This window comes from Lissotriton vulgaris, chromosome 10 (genome assembly GCF_964263255.1).
Source record: "Lissotriton vulgaris chromosome 10, aLisVul1.2, whole genome shotgun sequence".
Taxonomy (NCBI): domain Eukaryota; kingdom Metazoa; phylum Chordata; class Amphibia; order Caudata; family Salamandridae; genus Lissotriton; species Lissotriton vulgaris.
Window position 1 is genome coordinate 1,140,581,078 of NC_141698.1, and position 15,828 is coordinate 1,140,596,905.

Here is a 15,828-nt window from a genome sequence, read left to right on the forward strand (position 1 = left end):
CTTAAAATTTCATCTGCCAAGTTAGGATGGCGGTGGGAAGGGGAAAGGTACCTCGGCAGACGGAAAGACCATCTGCCGTGGTCCCGCAAGGCAAGCCTTTTCGGCCCGCCTTGCAGGATTAGGACCAATGGGGCAATGAAGGCAGTGCCGTGCAGGCAACTCCGTGGATATTAGGATGCAGGTGGCCCCTTTTGCACCAACGATGGCGGGCGGACTGTGCCATCGTAATCGACCCCATAGATACATATAAGCCAGGGAAAAGGAGTTTGAACAGTAACATCTGGACAATAAATGTAAAAAGATGTTGAATGGATTCAATCCCCAGTATAGCCAATCTGTTTTCTTACTAAGCAAGAAACAGAAAATATTATCCAATAAACACAACAATAAGATCACTCTTGCAATATAACTGCAGCTTAATCCTCTGCTGCCCGGCGGGCATCCAATAGAAAAGATTTTAGTTTCTGTCGGCAAGTGCCACTTTTTGACATGGCCACCTCTACATTTTTCCCACTGGTACTGATGTTGTGGATTGTAGTACACTGGGTCCGTGATAACCAGTCCCCATGCAGGAGCTCTTCCCTAAAAACAAGACAAATGCTCCCCTTGAAGCCCTTGGTAAATGCTACCTCTGGTACCCAGGGCATGTATCCGGGGAGAGTCCCTCAGGGCTGAAGCATGTATTATCCACCCTAAGGGACTCACACACAAACTGCATGCAGCCTGCCATTGCAGGATACGTGAAAGGGTGCAAGCCATCCCAAAAACACAACATTGACCACTCCTTATGTGCAATGTCTAAGTACACTGCATGCACTATACGTAAGTCACCCCTACAGCAGGCCTTAGAGCCCAAAGGCAGGGTGCATTATATTTCATGTTAAGGCACATCACACTGAGCAGAAATGCCCCTGTAATGCCTAGATCCATTGCCACGAGTAAATAGGGTTAGCGAGGAGCACTCCGTGATTTTCACAGGGCTGCGGTTTTTCGTTACTGAGCGGATTTTCGGCATAACAGGAGAACAGGAATTTGGAAGATAAGGCAATACAAAGAACACAAATCAGTGTATTTTGACAGAGGCGAGCATACATCTACAGTGGTAGATAACAGAGTCGCCCCTGATGAAGGCACCACAGAGGTGCCGAAATGCATTGGGCTTTGTTGTGAATATTTGTATGGATATATATATGTTATGCCAAAACAAGTGAAAATGTAATAATGTTACTTTATGTACAATCGAGAAAGTGAAAAATGTGTTAGCTCCAAGCACCTGACAAGATATGTACTGAGCAGTGGTCATTACCAGTTACCCAGGTGCATGATGGCTTCACTGAAATTGCTGTTGTTTGGTTTCAAACATCTTGTCGTAATAAACCTTTACTGATGCCAGTGGTGGATTTATGAAGATATGCATCCAGTGGACACTTTAGAGGTGCCCCCTGTATCCCTACTACTCACCTGGTGGGTTGGCTGACTGGTATCGTCCAGCATGCCTCCACAGATGAGATTCTGGCTCCCTGCAGGTGACAGCCTGTGCTCTCCGACGCAGGAAAGAATGCCTGCTCGACGGAAGGTCATCATCCCTCCTCCAGCGGGATGGCTAGTGAATTTAGCATCTCAAGGCCAGAGGCTTAGAAGCCTCCGCCACCTTTGATTTGCACCCTTGGCTTCCCCCCAGACCTGGGAAGCACATCCCCCTGCACTGAGGCCCATTTGGCACCAGATCAGGCAGCAACTTAGATATTCAGGAGACGTGTTCCTCTTACAGGCTAGTCACAGCCCTAAGGTGGGCTACCTGAAGTGCACAGCAAGAGAAGGGCTTCATCATCTAGTTTTGGTGAAACTAAAGAATTCTGGGTCAGGGTTATGCCCACTCCGCACAGGAGGTAGTCCTATATGGGTGTTGTCAATGGTAGGTAGCCCATTGGCTGCTACCATATACTCCTCTAAATGACCCTAAATGGAGTCTTTCGGGGTCACCTTGATGATCAGAGCCGCAGATTCAACTTCCTGGGAACTGAAGACAATAAAGAGGAGCAAGCACTGCAAGAACCAAATTGGGGCCAAACCCTGCCTGTCTGCTGGCTCCTTGACAATTGTAAAGACCAATGTAAGGGCACAACATGCACAGAGTCCACACAACCCTTATTGGGTTACAGGGCTTACTTTAATAATCCCAAGTGCTCTATTTGTGGTAGTGAGGGAAAGCAGCTGAGGCTGATCTGAGGTGTGAAGCATTTGTTGTACACACAGAATCAGTAAATGAGACACACGCACAGGAAGCCATTTTATAAAAATAACACAGATTGTATAGATTGTTCCCTCCTATAGGATAACATTACAGAATTCGAGGTTCATACTTCCAAAAACATTAACTGAGTATTTTTACTGTTTTCTTGTAAAATTGATAACTCTTAAAAAAAAGGAAGGAATGTGAACTACTTGTGGAATGCGACTGGTGCTCCTTTAAAGCTCTAAAAACAGAAAGAAAATGCAAACTTGTGGACTTTATCTGGTGCTCATGTAAAACACTGATACCTTTGGGGTGGGTTGAGTTTGCTAAATAAAAGAAGAAATGGTACCTTAATCGTATAGCAAGCCGTGGTTGGACAGTAATTAAGATTAATTCATCAGTATTTGGTCCATGCTCCAGATAAGCAATAGGAAATGAGTCCCCACATGCACTGCCGAATCAGAAGGCAGCAGGCAAGAGTGATAATGATGCCAACGAATGGTAAGTAATGGGCGCGCTAAAAGACCCTTTTTAGAGACGGAAGAAATCGTTCCATAGCGACAGCACATGCTCGCTGCCTGCAGGCAAGACCTACAAGTTAGGTCAATGACCCTGCAGTTTTATGGCAGCTCCAGGTGACTGGTTACAGTCACAGGCGAGCTGTGGGGCTCTGCTCCTCTGCTCGGAGATCGTGCTGCTGTCTGTCAGCAGGAGCTCTAGGCTCATGGTGGTCCTGGGCAGGGAGCATAGGTAGGGGGCCCCGGAAGAGGGGGTCGGGGCGGAGCGCGGAGGCCAGTGAGGAGGGGGGGAATGGGGCGGGGGGGGGGGGGGGGGGTGGTCAGGGTGTTTGAAAGTGGAACTGAGCCGGAGGCCGCCAAATCCCTGCCAGGGGCCGCCACGCAAATATGTATCCATCCTCAGAGGATTATTATTGGCGTGGTGGCCCCTGGGGTTTGGTGGCCCTGTGCAGTTGCACAGCTTTCACATGCCTAAGGCCGCCCCTGCTGTCAGTCTGGAAGGCAGAGAACCACTGACACCCCATCCTCGTGCACACACTTTACAGCGGTGTCCGTCTTCTGAGTCGATGAATTGCAACCACCAGCTGCTCAGGGCCTGGGCCAGCAGGCACTTCTACAATCCACATGACTGTGCCCTGCAGTGACCGCCCCCCTCGCCCACACACACCTCCTCCTTCGCAGGCGTGATGTGTCATCCTGCCATAAACAGTACGTGTTTGTGATATCTGGGTGAAGTAGGGGCAAAGGTCACCCGTAATTAATCGAGATGAAGTCCTGATAATTCGTGACAGCAAGAAAGCTGCCGTGTGCATTCCTCGCCTCTTACTTCGTCTCCTTGCATTTTCCAGATTGTTGTTTTCCTCAGACCAGCACTTTAACCTTGTGTTGTTGTGTTGTGGCGCCGCTCAGTGGCAGGTGTCAGCTTGTGGACTGGGGCTTCTAAAGGGCCATATCTGACAGGTTTGGAGCTGAGGCTGAGACCAGTGCGTGTTTCTCACAGTGCTGATCAGTGGGTCATTGAGGTGTTCCGGCTATTAGAACATCCGCTCCTTGGCCTCTTTGTGGAGTGCACTTGTAATTGTGACCAAATGTGAAGGAGGTAAAAAGCTGCTCAATTATTGACACAGTCTTTGGGGCAGATTTACAATAACTGGCGCACCCTTGCATATCAGCAGGGATGCGACAGTTATTGTGCATCAGGGCTCCGCCACCATGGATGCGCCGCATTGTAAATGTGGCGCACTATGGGGCAAAAACGGCACAGATGCGTCAGCGTGATGCATCTGTGCCGTAAAAGCAGCGCAATGCTGGAGCTGTGTCGCAAGCGCGACGCAGCTGCAGCAATGCTCTGCGGGGGCTTATCTCCCCAATGCTGCGTCAAGCCTTATGCCAGCTTCCAGCAGGCGCAGGGTTTTGACGCAGCATCTGCTCAAAAGTGACTGAGTGAAATCTTGTAGATTTCACTCAGCCACATTTGGGAGGTGTTCCTGCACCGGAACGCCCCCCTTGCGATGGAACACCTCCTTCTGGTGCAGGGCTTTACAACGTGACGCATCTGGGAGATGCGCCATGTTGTAAATACCCCGCACCATGGTGCATCTTTTGCGCTGCCGCTGCGTCACAAAAGTGATGCAACGGCGGCGTAAAAGAGGCGCAAGGGGCTTGTAAATCTGCCCCACAGTGCTTACAGTATAATGAGTGTGTAGTGTGTGTGTATCATGTGTGTGTATCTTTCTGAGGACCGGTGGACTTGTGTGTCTGTGTGTGGGGGAGGAGTTGGTGACGTGAATGAGATGGAAAGAAGTATGTGCAGAAGGAGAGAGAGAAAAGAGGCGGCGGAAGAAGAAAGCAATGAGGTGTGAAAAATGCAAATGGAGGCTTTCTGAATAAGGTGGGGGGGGGGTGAGGGGGGGGGGGGGTAAGTGCTTCACAGAGGAGAGAGGGCGAATGGGAGACCAGGTTTGATTCCCACCTCGGGGGGACACTAATCCCCCTCTCACCATAGTTAATGCAGGGTCTCCTCTTTCCAGAACTGAAATATTATACATTCTAATTATCCTCAAGAGTTGCCTTACTGTTAATCTAATACTGCTAACAAACATTGGCAAAGCCAACAGGTCTGGCTCGTTTTAGGCACATATCCATTGTTCTGTGATATGCCTGGGTGCAATAACAGAAAAATCTCAGAGAGGCGCTCAAAGTAGTCCGGTGGAGTGCTGCTTGAAGCACAGAATAGCTGTTTACAATATACTACAAGTCCCAGAATACCATTGGCTTTCTGAAAATATTACAGCAGCTGTGGTTGCTATACACAGCCCTTTTCCCTCTTTACTTGTCGCACAGCTCTTATTAAATGTTTCACTGCCTTGCTTTATGTGCTTTGTGCCTGACTCGTCAGTCATAACCTGCACAGCTGTGGTTTGGGGATTTCTGAGAAGTACAAGGCTTCCCGCCTCTTTTGTGGCACCCTCTGCTGAGACAGACTTCACTGCTGCTGTGACAAGCAGCCGATAGTTGTGTGCAGAGACATGAATCGCAGAGTCCATACCGTAGCACACACTATCATCGCTTTCCCGCCCCTGCGCACACAGGCTGGTGCACCCTAGCCCCTCCCGCCACCCAGCGGAGATTGCCCACCCCTGCACAACCAGGACTCACTGCTCACCTTCAGCCACCGGCGTGTCTCCAAGTGGGCCCACCACGTGCGAGTGTGAGCTCCAAGCCCGGGACCCTCATCATGCAGCCCCGCACCGCGGTCCTCCAGGTCACACACTTGATTCTGGGTCGTGATTTCGCTATGACAGAGAACATATCAGTGCACACGGCTCAGCTCTTGAGCTGCCATTAACTCTGTGAACCGCGAGGCGATGCCACGTGGTGGTAGGCACGCACTGCCCGCTGGCTCAGGCATTCACTGCCGTCCAGAAGGCCTCACGCTAATGCTACCAGTCCGGACCTCCAGGATGGCGCATCATCACAGGCTGCACACCCGCTCAGCGCTTAAGGTGCCCCTACCTCAGTGCACCGAAAGACACCGACCCGTGGAGGTGTGTCTGGGCCTGCCGCAGTGTAGCTGGTGCCACCAAGTCTGTGCACCCCAAGCCATGGACCCTTTATGATTGAGTCTCATGGTGTAGACGCCAATCATGTCACCCCCCGCACTGGGCAATGTGCTGTGCCCGGGCCCCAGGCCCTCATGCATAAATGATAACCACATGGAGACACTCAGTTACATTCAGTGGAGTGTTGCAGCTGGAGCAGTGCAGGGCCTTGCAAACCCCACCTTGCATTGTTGGCCTGTGAAGGGCCGGCCAGAGTCCTTCAGGGAAGGATAAGTTCATCAGAAGAGGAGGAGTTCAGTCTGCAGTGTGATTACTGTGTCATTGGTGACTAAACAGAAAATGGCAGTCCACGTCGAGGTCCAAGGTGTGTGTCGCAGTGTGCAATGGGGGGACACTGGAAGATGATGATGCAGAGGGCAGAACCAAGCAGAAACAGGCCATATGGCGGAAATGCATGCTTCTCCGTCCTTCTGACCATGGAGGCAGATTCATCCGCATATTCGTCCTATGCTGTTGCATGTGCCTCACATGTGGGTGGTGGTGTTCTGTCTTCAGCACTGTGTGGCAGTGACGCCCCAGGGGTCGGACGAGGAATGTCCGCCGTACTGTGTGGCACTGACACTTCAGTGTAGTGATCAGGTTCACACAGGTTCAGGTGATTCAAAGAGGTTTTATTGATGATGGTACAAGATCACAGGGAGACCATAGGTAGACCAGATGAAGACTAGAACAAGACCCCACCAGCAGCAGCCAGCAGGCAGCTCAGCCTGTCAACTGTGAACCATTTGACTGACAACATTCCAAGCCATGTCATCACTGTAAGATTCTACAGGCAGGGCATGCAATACAATGAAGTCAGGATGTAACACTCTGGGGCCGGAGGTGGAATGTCCTCCGCACTGTGTGGCACTGACACATGTGGATGGAGTGGTAGCAGCAGCAGGCATCAGCTCCAGACCTTGTGGCAGCAATGCTATGAGGATGGTCTTTAGGGCTTTGAGGGACCCAGCTACCTCTCGCTACTGTGCAGCCGTGGCAGCCGCTCTTTCCGCCCGTGTCCGCTTCATGTTCTCCATGAATCTCCGCAGGAGTCCCAACTCCTGTGTGACATCGCCGGAGCCACTCTGACTGGACAGTCGTTCTTGTCTCAGAGTCAGGACTCCAGCGATGTCAGCTATGGTTCGTTGGAGAGCATGGAGCGGACTGTGGGTCTCCATTAGGGACTATGAAGGGTCCCTAATGGGACTTAGAAACCCATGTATGGCGTCTAGTTTGTCTACCATGTGGACGAACCCCACCTGCACCTCTTCAGCCAGCTTCTCCTGGCACCCCAACACATGGCGGTGGAAGGCCATGTGTTCATCATGGGGTCCATGGAGGCAGCTGTTGTGGTGGGTGCCGCCTGCTGTGTGTTCTGTGCAGGGGGTGGGTTTTGCTCGTAGCAGCTGGGCTGCCTTGCTCCTTGAGGTGGGGTGCGGAGGATCTCCACGAGCTGGCGGAGGGTGCCGGAGTCGAAGTGTGGTGGTCCTCTTCGTCATCGGAGAAGAGAGGTTCGGCCTGCTCTGCAGAAGGTGTTGGATTTCCCCCTGCAATGTGAAGGGGAGATGCAGTTTAACATTGTGTTTTCATGTGTGTTGACGCATTGTACAAGTTTACATACATGTTTGGGGGGAGCTGCCTATTTGATGTGGGACAGTGGACATTTCTCAACAACATCACAGATGTGTGTTTGTACTTGTACATCATCATCTCACATTTCCCTGCTATGCCAAATGTGATTGGCCAGTTTCTACACACAAGCGGCAGCAGTTGTGTCCTCTGTTCTGTTGTGGACGTGTTGCGGTTTGTACCACATTGTTGTCAGTGTTGGTGTGCTCTGCATGCTATGAATGTGTGCTGCATTTTGTGGGAGTTACCCCTGCAGCTCTGATTTTTATGTCCCTTATCCCTTTCATGTAGTGTGCCTTTGACTTCTGTGCTTATACAGTGCTGGGATGTTGCGGACTTGAGTACATTGGGCTCTTGGTGGGAGTTGGGACTCTGGGGCATGGTTTGTCCGCAGCTGCTTAATTGTGCATGTGTGCCATTGTGCCCATCCCCGTCCCCCCAGTCATCCCCCCCAGTCCCTGGTCGTTACTCACCCTGTTACTGTTTGTGTCTGGTCATGTAGAGCAGTGTACGGTCCCCCAACTCCTGCCACCGTCTCCCCACTGATGACTGTGGACACCATTTCCTCCTTCTCGTCCAGCTCCTCCTGTGGCGCTGGGCTCCCACCTCCAGTCTGCATTGCTGCTTTCGGTTGTTGGCGAGTTTCAGCTTGGTTTTGCACTTGACATCATTCCAGCGCCTCTTGACCTCTTCCATTGTCCTCTTCAGCATTCCGACTGCATTCACCTTGACGATGGACTGCCATATTCCATTTTTAGTTGCCAGTGGCACAGTGGAGATAACGAAGAGTTGTTGATGGTGTTCGACCTCCTCCATTATCAGGATCCTGTTTTCCTGCGGAGTGAACCGCTTCTTATACCACATTAACACAGAGTTATTTTCCTGCGATAGACTGCGATGTGAAGAGTTGCGTTAAGCTACTTTTGTGGTAGTTATCACACGTTCCTGAGAATATCCCCTATGTTTTTCAGCTAACTGACCTGGCAGGGAAGGTGCTTTTGTAACAACTTTTCTTGATGCAAGGTAGTTCAAAGAACAATAATGAACAAAATAAATGTTGATTGAAATACAAGGTTTTACTCCTGAAGGCCAGAATGCTGAGCTCCTTGTATGATGCGGCTCTCAGGCCCGCTGATGTGTTCAAAACATGAATTTTAAGGACAGTGTGAAATACACTTCATGTCCAGTGTTTTAATGTTTTTATCAGATATCTAGATGGGTGCCTGGCGCAAAATAAAAGATGGAAAATGTTGAACAAATTGAGAGACGTGTAAAAGTTGTATAATTTCCAGTCAAAAGAAACTGCACAACAATGTCAAGCAGCTCCCGCCGGACACCAGAGAGGCGCGAGGTGCGCCCCAGAGTCGGTTGGTATGTGGAGTCAGCTGAAATTATTCAGTGGCTTTCTCATATGTGAATGCGAAAAATTCAATGGACCCTGAAAACAAGTGCCAAATTCACTATAAGCCGAAATAAACAAGCATTGACAAAGGTAAGACCTATTGACTATGCCAATGCTTGTTTTTAGGTCTCGCCTGCCGATGCGCTTGCGCATTCGAGCTGGCGAGAGATATAGGGGCTTATCCAGAGTTTAACCAAACTGGCGCTTTGATGCTGTGCCCGTGCGCTTTTAGGTCAATGCGCAAGCGCATTGACCTAAAAAGCGCGTGCACATCAAAGCCAGCCATCTGTTCCCCAGCTTGGTGCCGCCAGCAGCTTCTCCCCCCCTAATTATTCACGGCCGGCCAGCCAGCCGTACTTTCAGTTTCACGGCCGGTAGGCCGTGTCTCCTTTTATTTTATCTCTTCTTTATTTAAACGACAGTCAGTGTTCATGTCTGAAACTGTTATCCATCTGCACGGCCGTACTTTCACTTTCACGGCAGGCAGGCCGTGTCTCCATTTATTTTATCTCTTCTTTATTTAAACAACAGTCAGTGTTCATGTCTCAAACTGTTATCCATCTGCACAGAAAAAGAAAATTCAGCAGAGTAATGTGCACGCTTTTGAATAAACCCCATGAAACAAAAACTGACACTGATATGCAATTTATTATTTTTTGTGATTGCTAATACATGAAAAATTACTGGAACAAAACATCCCCCTTTGAAGTTGGGAAGAGTGACAGGGCCTTTTCCTGCCCCTTTCGAAACCCCTGTCCTTTTGTTGTCTCGACATCCGTGACATGCGCCTTGAAAGGAACCCTTTCCCCGTGGCGCTTTAAAACCTCACTTTCTCACCCCACCCTCTTGCAGCCCATCTGTGGCTGACAGTTTAAATGCCAATGCTTTCTCGCTGTCTCTGCCTCTCTCTCCCTCCCACCCACATCCATCCCTGTTTACAGTATTAACTCCATGTACTCTTTACTTTCGCTGCGGCTCTCTCAGTCTCTGCTTCTCATCATGTCTCCTACCCTCCCCCCTTCATCTCTGGCTGACAGTAAACTCCATCGCAGGGCTCTCTTGCTCACTCTCTCTATACCTCTCCCTCACACCCTCCTCCTCCACACGTCTCTCCCCCCTCCCCCAATCCATCTCCGGCTCACAGTTTAAGTGCCCATTTACTCACACAAACTACACCCAAAGTGCTGGTGCCTTCCCCGTGCAGACCAAGCGGTCATAATTATCTGCGCTATTACAACGAACACTGAAGGAATTCATAATGGAGAGGGGTGGGGGGGGATCATGGGCCAACTTTGATTAAACTGCTCCAGGTGCGGTATTATAAACTAGTCTTAGTCCATTTTATGTCACTTTTGGTCTGCAATTTTTGCATCTTTTGGGTTTAACATCTCTTTTTAGCCTACAGATTGAGGGGTAGCTAATCCAGTGAGCGCTGCTCTGATATTATTTCCCACGGAATCGCGGTGTTCGTCAAGTCCACTTTAAAAATGCTGCCTAACCCCCGTTTCCTCCTTCTATCTCAGTGTCAGTGTTGCTGCTGCTTCTTTCTTTTTTCCAGCCTGTGCTGCTTCTTTCGTTTTCTTCTTTCCGCTCACCATCCCATTGTCTGTGTTAACTCTTCACCCCACCACTCACTGCCATTATATGTGCTGCCCCCACCCAAATTAAACAACCACTTGTTTTTTATACTAGCTGGCGCCCCTTATGTTTTACTGCTTCCAACATGCAAAAGAAGTGGCATGATGCAGAGACCATTGTGTAGCTAAAACTTTTTGTTTTTGCAAAACGCATACCATGCTTTATCTTTAATACAGCGCCTGCTTTAAAAAAATATATATATATTTTACCCAGAACGCATACCGCGCTTTTTCTATAACACAGCCTAACACTTTCAACGGAAGAATGGATAAACATACTTTTTGAAGCAGTGCCGCCTTTCTTTTGTTTTGCACGGCAGTGTGTTCCTTAAAGCTGTTTTTGCTTCCCCCCTCCTTCTCCGCATTATGAGCCCTCCCCCACCCTCTGAGCACAGATGGAGCCTTTCTCAATTAAGCAGCAACGCTCCCTCATTCCTCCTCCTGTAGCCATTCCATGCTCTGCCCAACCACCTCTCTCACTCCCAACATCCCCATGTACAGGTCTCATGGGCGCCTACAATACATCCACGCCATCACTCAGCACCACCACATTATCACTCAGCACCACCACAGCACCACTCAGCACCACCACAGCATCACTCAGCACCACTCAGCACCACCACATTATCACTCAGCACCACCACAGCACCACTCAGCACCACCACAGCATCACTACTGCCAGAGCTGTGAAGAAATGCTTCCACATTGTTCCTGAATCAACATTTCCATGTCACTAGAATTGGCACGGAGTGTTGGACTCGTGGCATAGTAAAAAGTCAACGACAGGCTTGAACAAAGCTGTTGTTTTTGACAAGTGCTATTTAACTCGTGGGACTAAGTGCTCAATGCAGACAGCATGCAATCAAAGGGCGAGCAGACAAATTGACTTTCCTTCCCTGTCTGCAGAGAGTACTGCCACTTCAGGGCTAGTCTGCTTAAGGACGCTATGTTAACCAAGAGGACTGGAGCGCGACATGAGGTAAATACAACACTGGAATTAAGGAGTAAACTAATCGCCTACCACAGAATTAGACTTCCACTCCTGCACTCTTGAATCTTCTTTTCACTGGCTCTTCCTCGTCTTTTTTAGCCTTTCAGAGTGACTGAACCGTTTGGAAATTTTTTAATTTCCCTTAAATCTACTTCAGTCCTGCAGCCAGCATGTCAGCCTGAACACAAGGTGGCCTGATCGCTTTACTCGTGATTTTTTTAATACTCTGAAACTATCTATGGAGGTAAAGTGGTTCCTTGTAAAGAGCTTCTTGTTGATCCCTTCTGCCCTCTGTTAGACTCGTTTTTTGTGCCTTTCTGCCCTCTGCATCACCACATCATCACTCAGCGCAACCCCTGCATCACTCAGCACCACCACATTATCACTCAGCACCACCACATTATCACTCAGCACCACCACATTATCACTCAGCACCACCACATTATCACTCTGCACCACCACAGCACCACTCTGCACCACCACAGCGCTACTCTGCACCACCACAGCACTACTCTGCACCACCACAGCACCACTCTGCACCACCACAGCACCACTCAGCACCACCACATTATCACTCAGCACCACCACATTATCACTCAGCACCACCACATTATCCCTCAGCACCACCACAGCACCACTCAGCAACACCACAACACCACTCAGCACCACCACATCATCACTCAGCACCACCACATTTTCACTCAGCACCACCACATTATCGCTCAGCACCATCACATTATTACTCTGCACCACCACAGCACCACTCTGCACCACCACAGCACCACTCTGCACCACCACCGCACTACTCTGCACCACCACAGCACCACTCAGCACCACCACAACACCACTCAGCACCACCACATTATCACTCAGTACCACCACATTATCACTCAGCACCACCACATTATCCCTCAGCACCACCACAGCACCACTCAGCAACACCACAGCAACACCACAGCACCACTCAGCACCACCACAGCACCACTCAGCACCACCACATCATCACTCAGCACCACCACAGCATCACTCAGCACCACCACAGCATCACTCAGTACCACCACAGCACCACTCAGCACCACCACAGCATCACTCAGCGCAACCACAGCATCACTCAGCTCAACCACAGCATCACTCAGCGCAACCACAGCATCACTCAGCATCACCACAGCATCACTGGTTCAAATATGTTCTCTCAATGTTTCAAGCTTTATTACAAATGTAAAAAAAGATGTTAATATTTCACTTCTGTTCTTGGATTTTCGTCACAATAAAATACACTGAACATAATCTTCACTAAAGTTATTTTCAGAAGTTTAAGCTATTGCCATTATAAATTACAATCACTTTTATTTAAGTAATAATTATTTTAAAAAGTTAAAAGCCATTGTAATTTGTAATATCAATACATCTAAGTCACGTAAATACAAAACATGTTGCATTACAAATGCTATAGGTGTCACATTTGCGGAAGTTATAACTATTGGCATTGTAAATGACAAAGCTATTAATTTAGATATTTTAAAAAACAACACATAAATAAAAAAAAGTCATTTATAAGACCAATAGCTCAAACTTTCCTAATGCGAGACATATTGCATTTCCAATGCTTGTTCTTTGCTTGAAGGCGTGTTTGCAACTGTGCAGCATCGCCCTCTCAGCATTGTGTTGTCAGTCTGTCTCTGATGCTCAGACGCACTTTATGACACACACTACCAAAAGGTGGCTCGAGGGTGTCAACGCAGACAGCAGAGGGTGGCTATAAAAACCCCTTTAGAGCTGAAAGGTCGCATCATATGTGCACAGATCCACAGACCAGTGAGACCGGATATGACACATACATGGAGCTGTGCTACACTCTCCTAAGCTACCTGTTGTCCTCACAAAAGAATCTGTTGGAAGTATATGAAGGTATTCCTCAGGCCAGAGAGAAGGGGGGAGCACAGAATGAGGGGTGCACTAAGAAGAGCAAACGAGGGTTCGATCGATCTCTGCAAAGTTGTAATAAGCTTCGCCTGAATTTGAAATGCTGGTCCACCGGAAACACATTCCTGACAGGCACTGCCAGCCTCACAGCAGGGCAGCAGGGGCCACAGTACAAGCATGAAAGAGTCCTCCGGCCCCAGCTGCTGCTCCGGGAGCAAAATATGGCAAGAAACTTGGTTCGGTGCAACTGCACCTGCTGCACATTGATAACAACGCTCCTGGGCCCTTATTTATGAGGCCTTGCGTCAGTTTTGCGCCGCCGGTGCGTCACTTTTTGTGACGCACCAGCGGCGTACAAAATGCGCCTAGTTGCGCCATATTTAAAAAGTGACGCATCTAGGTAGATGCGTCACTTTTTAAACCCCTGCGCCACATTATACCTGCGTCAGGTATAATGTATGCAGAGGGGGCGTTCCCCCGCAAAAAGCCTCGTAATAGTGACGCAGTGAAATCTATGAGATTTCACTGCGTCACTTTTAGGCTGCTGTTGCGTCAAAATCTTGCGCCTGCCTCACAGCAGGCATAAGACTGACGCAGGCCCTTTCACTGGGGCTTTCCCCATGTGAAAGGACGCATTGCTGGAGTTGCGTCACTTTTGTGACACACTCCAGCAATGCGTCACTTTTGCGCTTACAGATGCGTCAGAAATACTGACGTATCTGTAAGTCCTTGCGACATGATGCGTCATACATTAAATATGACGCATCAGGAATGTCGTTAGGAGTGCGCACTGAAAAGTGACGCATCGCTGTTTTCACGCAGCGATGCGTCACTTTTCATAAATGAGGCCCTAGGGCCTGGCCTTGGCGAATATTCTGGGGAGAGAGGAGAAGCAGGCGAATGATTTGACAACATTAATTACGATAGAATGATGAGGGGGGGCTAGTGTGGTGGGGGCTCGTGGAGGAGAGCGTGGAGATATTCATACTAGGGTTTGGGGGCTTGAAAGAGGGGGGCCTCGAAGCACAACTGGAGATGAAGGTAGGTGGTGGACCCGGAAACCATGGTGGCTGGCCTCAAGGCAGGCTGCAGCAATAAAGTGACAGGCATAACACATGGAAATAATACTCGTCTTTACACTTCAAACCATGAAATGTCCCACAAGCAGCATGAAAACCTTGCAGCCCTGAAAGGGGCGTGGTCCGGGGGGGGGGGGGGGGCAGATGTGGTCCTGGAGCAGAGACGCTGCTTCAGAGCTTTTAACACCTTCCGAGCCTCTCTGGAGCGCCTGTCTCTGACACTTAATAGTCAACACTAGCACTTATGACAGTCTGCCACACGGCGGCGCTGTTTGTCTAACTGAGAGATGAACACAAGGGTTGTTAATGCACTATGCATTAAAATGACTAAAGCCATTCTTGTAGCTCTGGGGGCCTCGAACCGTCCGAAGTGTCACACCTGTAGGGTGTAGGGTTTGCAGTGGTGTTGGTGCTGTCATTGGCAGCGATGGCAGGGGCAAGGGGTGGTGCCAGCTGCAGTGACCGCCTGGCGAGGGCCCTGGCACTTTATCATTTCTACAAATAAAGCACTGGGTTATCTCGCCATTCACCACTGTTGACCAATGTCCTGCTCTGCTTGTGTTTACAGGGGGAGCTGCTCTGCCCAGAGGAGATCACACGAAGACCACACTGAGTCCGAGATGGAAGACATGGTGAGTCAAGTCAAGTCAAGTCAAGTCATAAAATTTATATAGCGCACTACATACCCAGAGGGTTTCAAGGCGCTTAGGAAGGGGAGGAGGATTATTTGTCAAATATCCACGTTTTAAGCTGCTTTCGGAACGCTAGGTGATTCTGGGTGAGGCGAAGGTAAGCGGGGAGTGAGTTCCATGTTTTGGCAGCCAGGTATGAGAAGGATCTGCCTCCCATGGTGGTCTTGTTGATGCGAGGTACAGTGGCGAAGGCTTGGCTGGAAGAGCGAAGTTGGCGGGAGGGGGTGTAGAAGGACAGTCGAGAGTTGAGGCAATCTGGTCCGATGTCGTAGAGTGATTTGTGTGCGTGGGTAAGCAGTCGGAAAGTAATCCTCTTATTGACGGGTAGCCAGTGGAGGTCTTTAAGGTGACCAGAGATGTGTTCGTTGCGTGGGATGTCTAATATGAGCCTGGCTGAGGCGTTTTGGATTCGTTGTAGTTTCTTCTGGAGTTTAGCGGTGGTACCTGCGTAGAGGGTGTTTCCGTAGTCCAGTCGGCTCGTGACTAGAGCGTGGGTGACTGTTTTCCTTGTTTCGGTGGGGATCCAGCGAAATGTTTTTCTGAGCATGCGAAGAATGTTGAAGCAGGAAGAGGATACGGCGTTGACTTGTCTGTTCATTGAGAGTGAGGAGTCGAAGATG

The 15,828-nt window shown here is 49.4% G+C and overlaps 1 long non-coding RNA gene across 1 annotated transcript in view; it reads left to right on the forward strand.

The window, feature by feature from the left end:
- Nucleotides 1–15,828, forward strand: part of LOC147689475 (uncharacterized) — a 101,194-nt gene that overhangs the window by 44,363 nt on the left and 41,003 nt on the right. Inside the window, exon 2 of the long non-coding RNA XR_015300731.1 lies at nucleotides 15,085–15,148. This is a non-coding gene — a long non-coding RNA (uncharacterized LOC147689475). The remainder of the gene's footprint in view (nucleotides 1–15,084; nucleotides 15,149–15,828) is intronic.